This window comes from Solanum tuberosum, unplaced genomic scaffold, assembly GCF_000226075.1.
Source record: "Solanum tuberosum cultivar DM 1-3 516 R44 unplaced genomic scaffold, SolTub_3.0 scf00123, whole genome shotgun sequence".
In the NCBI taxonomy this organism is placed as follows: domain Eukaryota; kingdom Viridiplantae; phylum Streptophyta; class Magnoliopsida; order Solanales; family Solanaceae; genus Solanum; species Solanum tuberosum.
In genome coordinates, this window is record NW_006239048.1 from 1,066,790 (window position 1) to 1,075,185 (window position 8,396).

Below are 8,396 nucleotides of genomic sequence, written 5' to 3' on the forward strand. Positions count from 1 at the left end.
TTAATTAATAATATAATATTATATAATAATTAAAGTTAATAAAAAAATTTAAAAAAATTACCGGTACACAATGATCCGGTAAGAACCGGTTCCGGTCCGGTCCAAACCGGTTCCAATCCGGTAACTAAGGGACCGGACGGAACCTTTGGAAATTTCCGGTAAAACAGGTTCCGGTAAGACCCGGTTCCGGTAGCAAAATCCGGTAACGAGGACCGGTTCCGGTAAAACCGGTCCTGATGATCCAGTCCTGTCCGTTTGCCAGCCTTAGTTGCCATAGGCTATGATCTTGCTTTGCAGGCTTACATTTAATCTTGGTTTACTGCTTCTCTTTTTTATGATGCCAAAAGGGGGGAAATATTGGTTGCATAGGATAGAACGCTGGCTAGTTCACAAAGGGGAGAGGGGGAAGACAAGTACTGATGAGAGGGGGAAGGCATTGGTGTTGATATGGCAGTGTGTACTGATGAGAGGGGGAAGGCACTGGTGTTGATATGACAGTGTGTGTTTGTCATCATCAAAAAGGGGGAAATTATTATTTCTAGTTTTGATGATTTGACAAACAAAGGGATCTTGTAAGGGGACCTGATCCTTTGTGCCAATACATGAAAAAATGTCAGCTGGAAAAGTACAAAAGTTGGTGAAGTTGGTGCATGGCTCCCGAGCGTGACAGAATCCTCGGCCAATAGCTGGCCTCTAAGGTTGTGTCTATCTTTTATAAGGTTATCCTCAATTGACACAACCTCAGTTTTTGCATTCTTGAAATACTTAAGAACTCAAGCAAAAACCACTCATTCGAGAAGTATTTTCCTCAAGAGCAACATAGACCTAATAGAGCTGCATGTGTCTTAGTTGTCTTAAGATTTATACTTCAATGCTTATCTTGTAAATCTATTCCTGTGTTATAAGGGAATTAAATCTTTGTTTGTTTTAGAAGAAAAGTATAAATCAGTTAGAGTTAATTGGTTTAGTGGGAAACATTGTTGTTGCTTAGTTGAAGTCTAAATCATCTAGAGTTAGGTGGTTTAGTGGGCAACATTGTTGTTGCTTAGTTGAAGTCTAAGTCATCTCGAGTTAGGTGGCTTAGTGGGCAATAGAGTTATTGCTTAGTTCTTTGTTTGTAGTAGAGTTGCTACATTTTGGAAGAAGGGATTTAGAGTTAAATTCCTAGGCTGCAAGAGCTTGTAATCTTAATCGTTGCTCCGTTTGAGTGAAATGGAGCTGGGTTAAAATCCTGTGAGGACAGGTCGTGGTTTTCACTGCCCTTGAGTAAGAGGATTTCCACGTAAACTGCTTGTGTTGTTTATTTTACAGTTTGTGCTTGCATTACTGTTCTTGTTGTGTCAAGGGACCTGGTCCATTGACTGATAGTGGACACATACATCTTGACAGTTGCCTAAATTACTAAAAGACTCTTAGTAGTGCAATGTTATCCTTTGATGGAAAAAAAGGTTGCTATAATCTCCTCTTGGACTTCTAGTTTTTTTTATTATCATATGCTGGTATATTGCAGCTCATTAAAATCATTTTGTTTTCAATGCAAACTTTTTGGTCCCAAGTTTTCATCTTGCCTAAACAAATTCTTCAGTTATTAGAGGTAGTGTACAAAGCTCCTTCTCTATTAGTAAGTTGTATAAGTTTCAATGAAGACATGAATGTAAGACTCCGTACTTTATCTTTGTTTCTATTCAGATGCGTCATCATCTTATTTCAAGTTTCTTATTTATTGAATTAGTTGTAAATCAGAATTTTGCTAAACCATTAGCGAAAAATAATAATATTAGTACTTTATTTTCTACATACTTATTATATATTACACTAGTTATTAAATTTAAAGCTCAAAAAACTTAATTTAAAGAAGAAAAATTAATATGGGTGAAGTTGGATTGCACACATCAGTTGTGCATTTCAATGAGAATGATGACACCATAGAAAGGTTAGTGTTTGTCTTGGCTAAGGACAACAATTCCCAGTCGCTGACTTCGAGCGTAGGTCATTCCAGAGTAGATGTTTTTGCTGCTAATGGATTTGTTGGGGTTTCTCGTCCTACGAGGGATTCATATAGAGTATTCAAACACAAACTTCTTTCATATCCAATTCTGATAAATGTAAGGGAAATGATAGAGAAGAAACAATATCCTAATGTTTTTATAGGGGAAGGTTCAAAAAGAGACAATTACATTGCTAATAAATTTCTAAAATAAGCAATGCAATTGTCTCTTCTTAAACCTACCCCTATATAACATAAGGAAATTGTTTCTTGTCTATTATTTTCCTTACATTTCCCTAAATTGGATGTGAAGGAAGTTTATGTCTGAATACTCGATCTGAATCCATCGTAGGATGAGAACCCCCAACTAATCCATTAGAAGCAAAAACATCTACTCTAGAATGGCCTACTCGAAGCCAGGGACTGGGAAACATTGTTTATAACCCCTGCACTTCATGGTGAAGGACTTCGTATCATAGTTCCTCATGTCAACCTGATGGAAGAAACTACAAAATTTTTAGTACAGTTTGAAGAGGATGCTTGGAAGCAATTTTTGAGTGTCATGTGAAGAAGAAAAAGTGAGACAAATGACTATTATATAGCTTCCACCCCCAAGCTTTGTTTGACTTATTCTAATAATTATTTTTTAAAGTAAAGGCATAATCTTTTGGAATCCCATTAGAAGAAAAAAATATAATAACAAATTTATAAATATATTCTTTCTTCCTATATTAGCCATGAGAATATATTTAAAACCAATTGAATTTCTTCCTTTACAGACAGATATTGTGATAATGATAAGGATATTTATGTCATTTACCGTAATTATATAAAAAAATCAAATTTATCATCCAAGGTAAGTAATTATTTTGGGAAAGGAAATATGGAATGTATTCCTTCAATGGATAGCATATTGTATTACTTATAAGGAATATTTATTTAAATAATGTCAGTCAAAGATATCAATTATTGAAAATTTTAATTTAAATAATGTCACTCAAAGATATCAAAGATTAACTTAAATAATGTCGGTAAAATATATCAAATATTAAGGAATGTTAATTTAAATAATGTAGGTCAAAGATATCAAAGATTAATTTAAATAATGGTGGTCAAAGATATTGAAGATTAAGGAATGTTAATTTAAATAATGTCGGTCAAAGATATCAAAGATCAATGAATATTACTTTAAATAATGTTGGACAAAATTTCAAAAATTATCAACATGGGGCCTTTCGATATTTATTTAAATAATATATTTTCTTTACACGTGACAATATATTCACACACTTTCATTTATATGTGCCAATATTTTCCATGCTCCTTTATTTACACATGCCAATTTTTTCATGTCTTTGACATCAAAAAATTATCTACTTTTAAAAAAATAAATAAGTAAACGTTTAATTTCTTAGAATTATTATATTTAATAATTTGAATTCACAAGCTTCAAACTCAATAAAGCATTTATGATAAAATTGAAATCCCGATGAATTCTTTTTTCTGGTACATATAGTGTGTAAATTTGAAGCTTTTTGTTAGGTCTGAATTGGGTTTCAAATTAGGGTCAGGAGTCAAGTCCCATGTCTGGGTCGGTAGTGGAAGCCAAATCGAGAGTCGAGTCTCTGGTGGAGGTTAGATCCTGAGTCCCGAGTGGAGTTTAGATCTTGGGCCCTAGTCATGGATCAAGATTGGGAGTCGGGTCCCAAGCCGAGGTTGGATTTTGGGTTCCAAGTCTTGGGTCAGTTTTAGGATCTAGATATGAATCAGGATCAAAGGTAGATATTTAGGTCTAAGGACAAGGTCAAGGTTGGGAGTTGGATTGGGTTGAAGTCGGGATCAAGAGTCAGGTCTCGAGTCAAGATCATATCCAAAGTCTCGAATTGAAGTTGGGTCCTAGATCGGCATCATTAATTAGGTTTTGGGTCGATATCGAGAGTACACTCAGAGTGGTCCCAGAGTTAGATCCTTAGTCAGGGTTGGGATCAAGAGTCGGGTGGTTTTGTTAAGTACTTTTTTACATAATCTGGAGTTGAACTCCAGATCTAGATGTTTTGCCAATTTTTTTGAAATATTCTATTTTCACTTTTTCAAGAATTTTCAGAAATTTAATGTAACGACCCTTTTTGTTGTTACGAGTGAACTAATTGTGAAAGAAATGGGGAGAGAAAACTTTTGGATTAGTGAGTTAAAAATTTCAGGTTAAGCTTGACTTAGACGAAATCTGAGCAAGATGAGGTATAGGGTGATCCGGGGAAAGGATTGGGTGAAACATCAAAGTAAAGTCTGTTTTATTATTGCTAAGATGTTAAGGACTCCATAGAGCCTTTCAGAAGTGAATTCAGGTGAGTTGAATTCACAAGATCGAACTTGGCGTGAATGGGTTAGTTTGGAACATCAAGGTTTGAAGATGTGTTGTGAAATTGGCAAATTTTGGAGGATTTTCGAGTTTCTGTCCCTTGAAGCCACTATAGAGGCTGCCACATCGCTATAGAGATGGAATTAATTCATGCTATAGCGAAAGATCCCGCTACAGCGCCACTGCTATAGTGGTATTGGGTTGCTAAAGTAGGGTTAGTCACAGTTAATGCAGAAAATTCCCAAAATCACTATTTGATAATTATGTTTTGGGTAAGATTAGAGGTGACCTAGGGAAGTTTTCACCTATTTTCCATTGAAATCATCCGTATAGGTAAGTAAATTACCGCCTTAGCTTGGTAATTCAATTACTAGGCCTTAAAATCCACGGTGGCGACTTTAAGGGAGGGTTTGGTTGGACCTAATGGTGGAAAAAAACCTTGGTTTGGGTGGAAATATTATAAAACTTGTTTAGGATTTGGGATTAGGTTATAATCCGAGTATATTTAGGCCATTTTGTGTTATTTTGATTGTTTATAGACCAAGAACAAACTATGTTTCATAACAAGGTGGATACTCAGGTTTAATGAAACTTTCATGCTTGATTCGAGGTAGGTGATGGTTAAATCATTTCCCATTTACTTCATATAACGTTAACTAATTTGCTAGTAATACTTAAACAATATGTGGTTAGGGGATTGAAAATGGATGAATGTGAAATGATAATTGTGGTTAATCACATGCAATGAGCTTGTCATATTTACTTGAGTTTACAAGTGTGATTTTATTTATTGTGGTTGTGATTGTGTGATGTGTGTCTTTCAGTTGGCTCGGGTACCAGACCTTGTACATACTAACGGTTGGCTCGAGTACCAATATGTCGGTACATGATATTTCTTGGTTGGCTCAGGTACCATGTATGTTACCTATATTTGTAGGTATGGTACCACGCCTAGTACAAGATATCTTATTGGTTGTATTAAATACCATTCCTGGTACATGCTTACTAACGCCTGACATTGGTACTACACCTGTTATATGTGATTGCTTTGTGTGTGGGTTCCATGAGTGAACCGGATTGGTTACTGTATTTTTGTTGAGCATATTTAATGTGGCTATGTTTCTTGGTGTCTCATTTTACTAAGTTATGATTTCTTGTTTATATTTTGTATATTAGGAGCTAGCCGATGATCCTACTTGTACATCGTGATTTGTGTACTGATATTGCACTTGCTCTTTCTTTGTTGATTACATGGCATTTTCAGGTGGCGGTTGCGTGACCTCAGTTGTGAGTTTGACACCTTATCAATCCAAGGGTGAGTTACTTCTTCCAAGCTGCCATAGATTTATCTTAATTTTCTAGTCCATTGTTTAGACTTAGACTACTTGTTTTGGGGTTGCATCCTAATATTCTAGACTAAAAATAGATGTTTCAAAACACGACTTTCAGGTTCTGGGGGGTTATTCCGTGATTGTCTTATGACTTGCTTTATGATGTTGTAAATTGATTTTCTTAAAAGGTTGAAATTGTGTTTCTGGTTGTTTAGTTGATTGCATGTTAGTAGATAAGTGGTTCTCCCACCAGGGGTTTGGTATGGGTTCCTCTCACGGGGGGTTGGGTCATGACAAAGTTTGTATGACAACCCTAGGTTTGTTGATCTTGTCATATGAAAACAACTCTAGTAGAGTCTTGTGAAATGGTACAGAGACGTCTGTACTTTCTTGAGAGGCTACATGACTTTAGGAAATTATCTCTTCTTTATTTCTTCGTGCTATTATTTGATTTCAATTGGCATCTGACTTCCTTAGTTCATTGTTTGCATATGTTGATACTAGATGTAATAGACTAAGAGTACCAGCTCTAGCTACAGAACCAACAGTGTGGAGGCGAGGAAGGGGCAAATGCAGAAGAAGGGACAGGGGCAGAAAAAGAGTGAAACCCCTAGTAGAGCAAGTAGTGGTTGGGCCAAGACCGGTGAACCCTCCCCCACCCCAGGCTCGTGTTGAGGATGACATGGCAGTAGAGTATAAAGAGTGTGCTGAACCTTAGATGGCGACACAAGTTAGGAGTGCAGGCCTTCCCCCAATGACTTTGAGGCTGTTCTGCAGGTGTTGGCCTTCCTGAGAGAGATAACAGATATTGGAGTTACTCCTATTGTGCCAACCACTCACGTTCCAGGTTCTTGTCCCGTAGTTACCACCTCTCCTAAGATGGAGAAATCTTCGGGTATTGATGCATTCTTCTGTCCAATTTTAGTTGTATCCATGACAAGGATCGAGAATGAGTTGCTGATTAAGTTTCTAAAGTTGAAGCCTCTGTTGTTTCATGCTACTCAAAATAAGGATGCTTTTGAGTTCATATTGGATTATTATGAGAGGTTGCATAAGTTGGGTATTGTGCAACAACAAGGAGGGGAGTTTGTTATTTTTCAGTTGTAGGGGGATGTTAAGCAGTAGTGGAGGGATCACATGGAGTGTTATTCATCTGTATTTTCTGTGTTGACTTGGGCCTAGATTCCTGCCTTGATATGGAGAAGTATGTGCCTTGTACTCTCAATAATCGCAAAAAAGATAAGTTTCTGGGACTTGTACAGGGCAGCATGTCAGTTGCAGTTTATGAGGCTAAGTTTCATGCCATGTCTTGCTATGTTACCCAAATTTTGGACACTCAAGAGGAGAGGATCCGTCTGTATGTGAAAAGGTTTGAACAATGAGTAGAAAGTCTTATATGTGCATATACTTCTGAGGGAAAAGCTTTAATAAGGTAACTGATTTTGTGAAAAAGTTGGAGGGTCAGACATGTTGGACATGCTATGGTGACGGCCAAGAAATCCAAGAGTATGGGTAATTTTAGTGGTTCTTACTTTAGAGATCCTAGCCAATAGGTGTATTCGGCCTATCTTATTCAATCACCCATGTTGTCTTCTACAGGTGACCATTTTGGGCCATTCAACACTCTTCGACTCCTAGTGGCCAAAAATCTTCTTATTCTTCTGTCATTAGACCATCTCTTGATCGAGGGTCTTTTAATTATAGTAATTTGGTCACAATATCAGAGAATGCCTTTTTAAACTTACAGGTAACTCGATACAACAATATACCAGAATTGTAGTCCCAACGGGAGGAAGTGGCAATGGTAAGGGACGTCCTAAGGGTAGGCGAGGTAATATCTAGGAAGGACGTGGAGGTAAAGGAAATGTTAATGCGGGGAGGTCAGTTTTACGCCCTCCCATCTAAATATGAGGCTGAGGTATTTGATGCCGTGATAACATGTACTATTCTAATCTATGAACAGATGACTTCTGTTTTATTTGATCCGAGGTCCACCTGTTCTTATATATTTGTTAAATTTGCATTCGGGCTTGATTTGATTTGTGATACTATTTATACTCTCCTTCATATTTCCACTCCTATTAGGGAGCCTATAGTAGTGACCCATGTGTATCGTTCTTGCTCGATGGTGTTTGAGGGTCTTCATACTTGGTAGATTTGGCTACTTTGGATACGATGGATTTCGTTGTGATCTTGGGTATGACTTGGTTGTCTCCCTATCATGCTGTGTTGAATCATAATTCTAAAATAGTAAATCTAGAGATTCCAGGTAGGAATAGACTAGAGTAGGAAGGTGTGTATGGACCTAAACCAGTAAAAATCATATATTTTATTTGGGTTATAAGGCTAGTGGGGCTGGTTGTTTAGCTTCTTAGCTCATCTTTGGGATGTTAGTGCAGAGTCCCCTTCTATCGAGTCAATCTTAACGTTTTCAGAATTTCTAGAGGTATTTCCTATGGACATGTTCTTTATGCCTCCATATAGGTGATATACCGTGAGTTTACGGTATTTCTAATACATTTCACTTACAAGTTGTGTGTGTCTAGGGCCTTCTTATATTGGTTTTTATGTGTTTTTTTATCATGTTTTGCAGGAAAGATGTTCATGCGCGGAAGTATAGAGACAACGGAAAGAAATGCAGAAACAGGGCATTCACGGAGGTGATCCACGGACCGTAGGTCCATTCACGGTCCGTAGGTGATGACCGTAGATCAGCAGG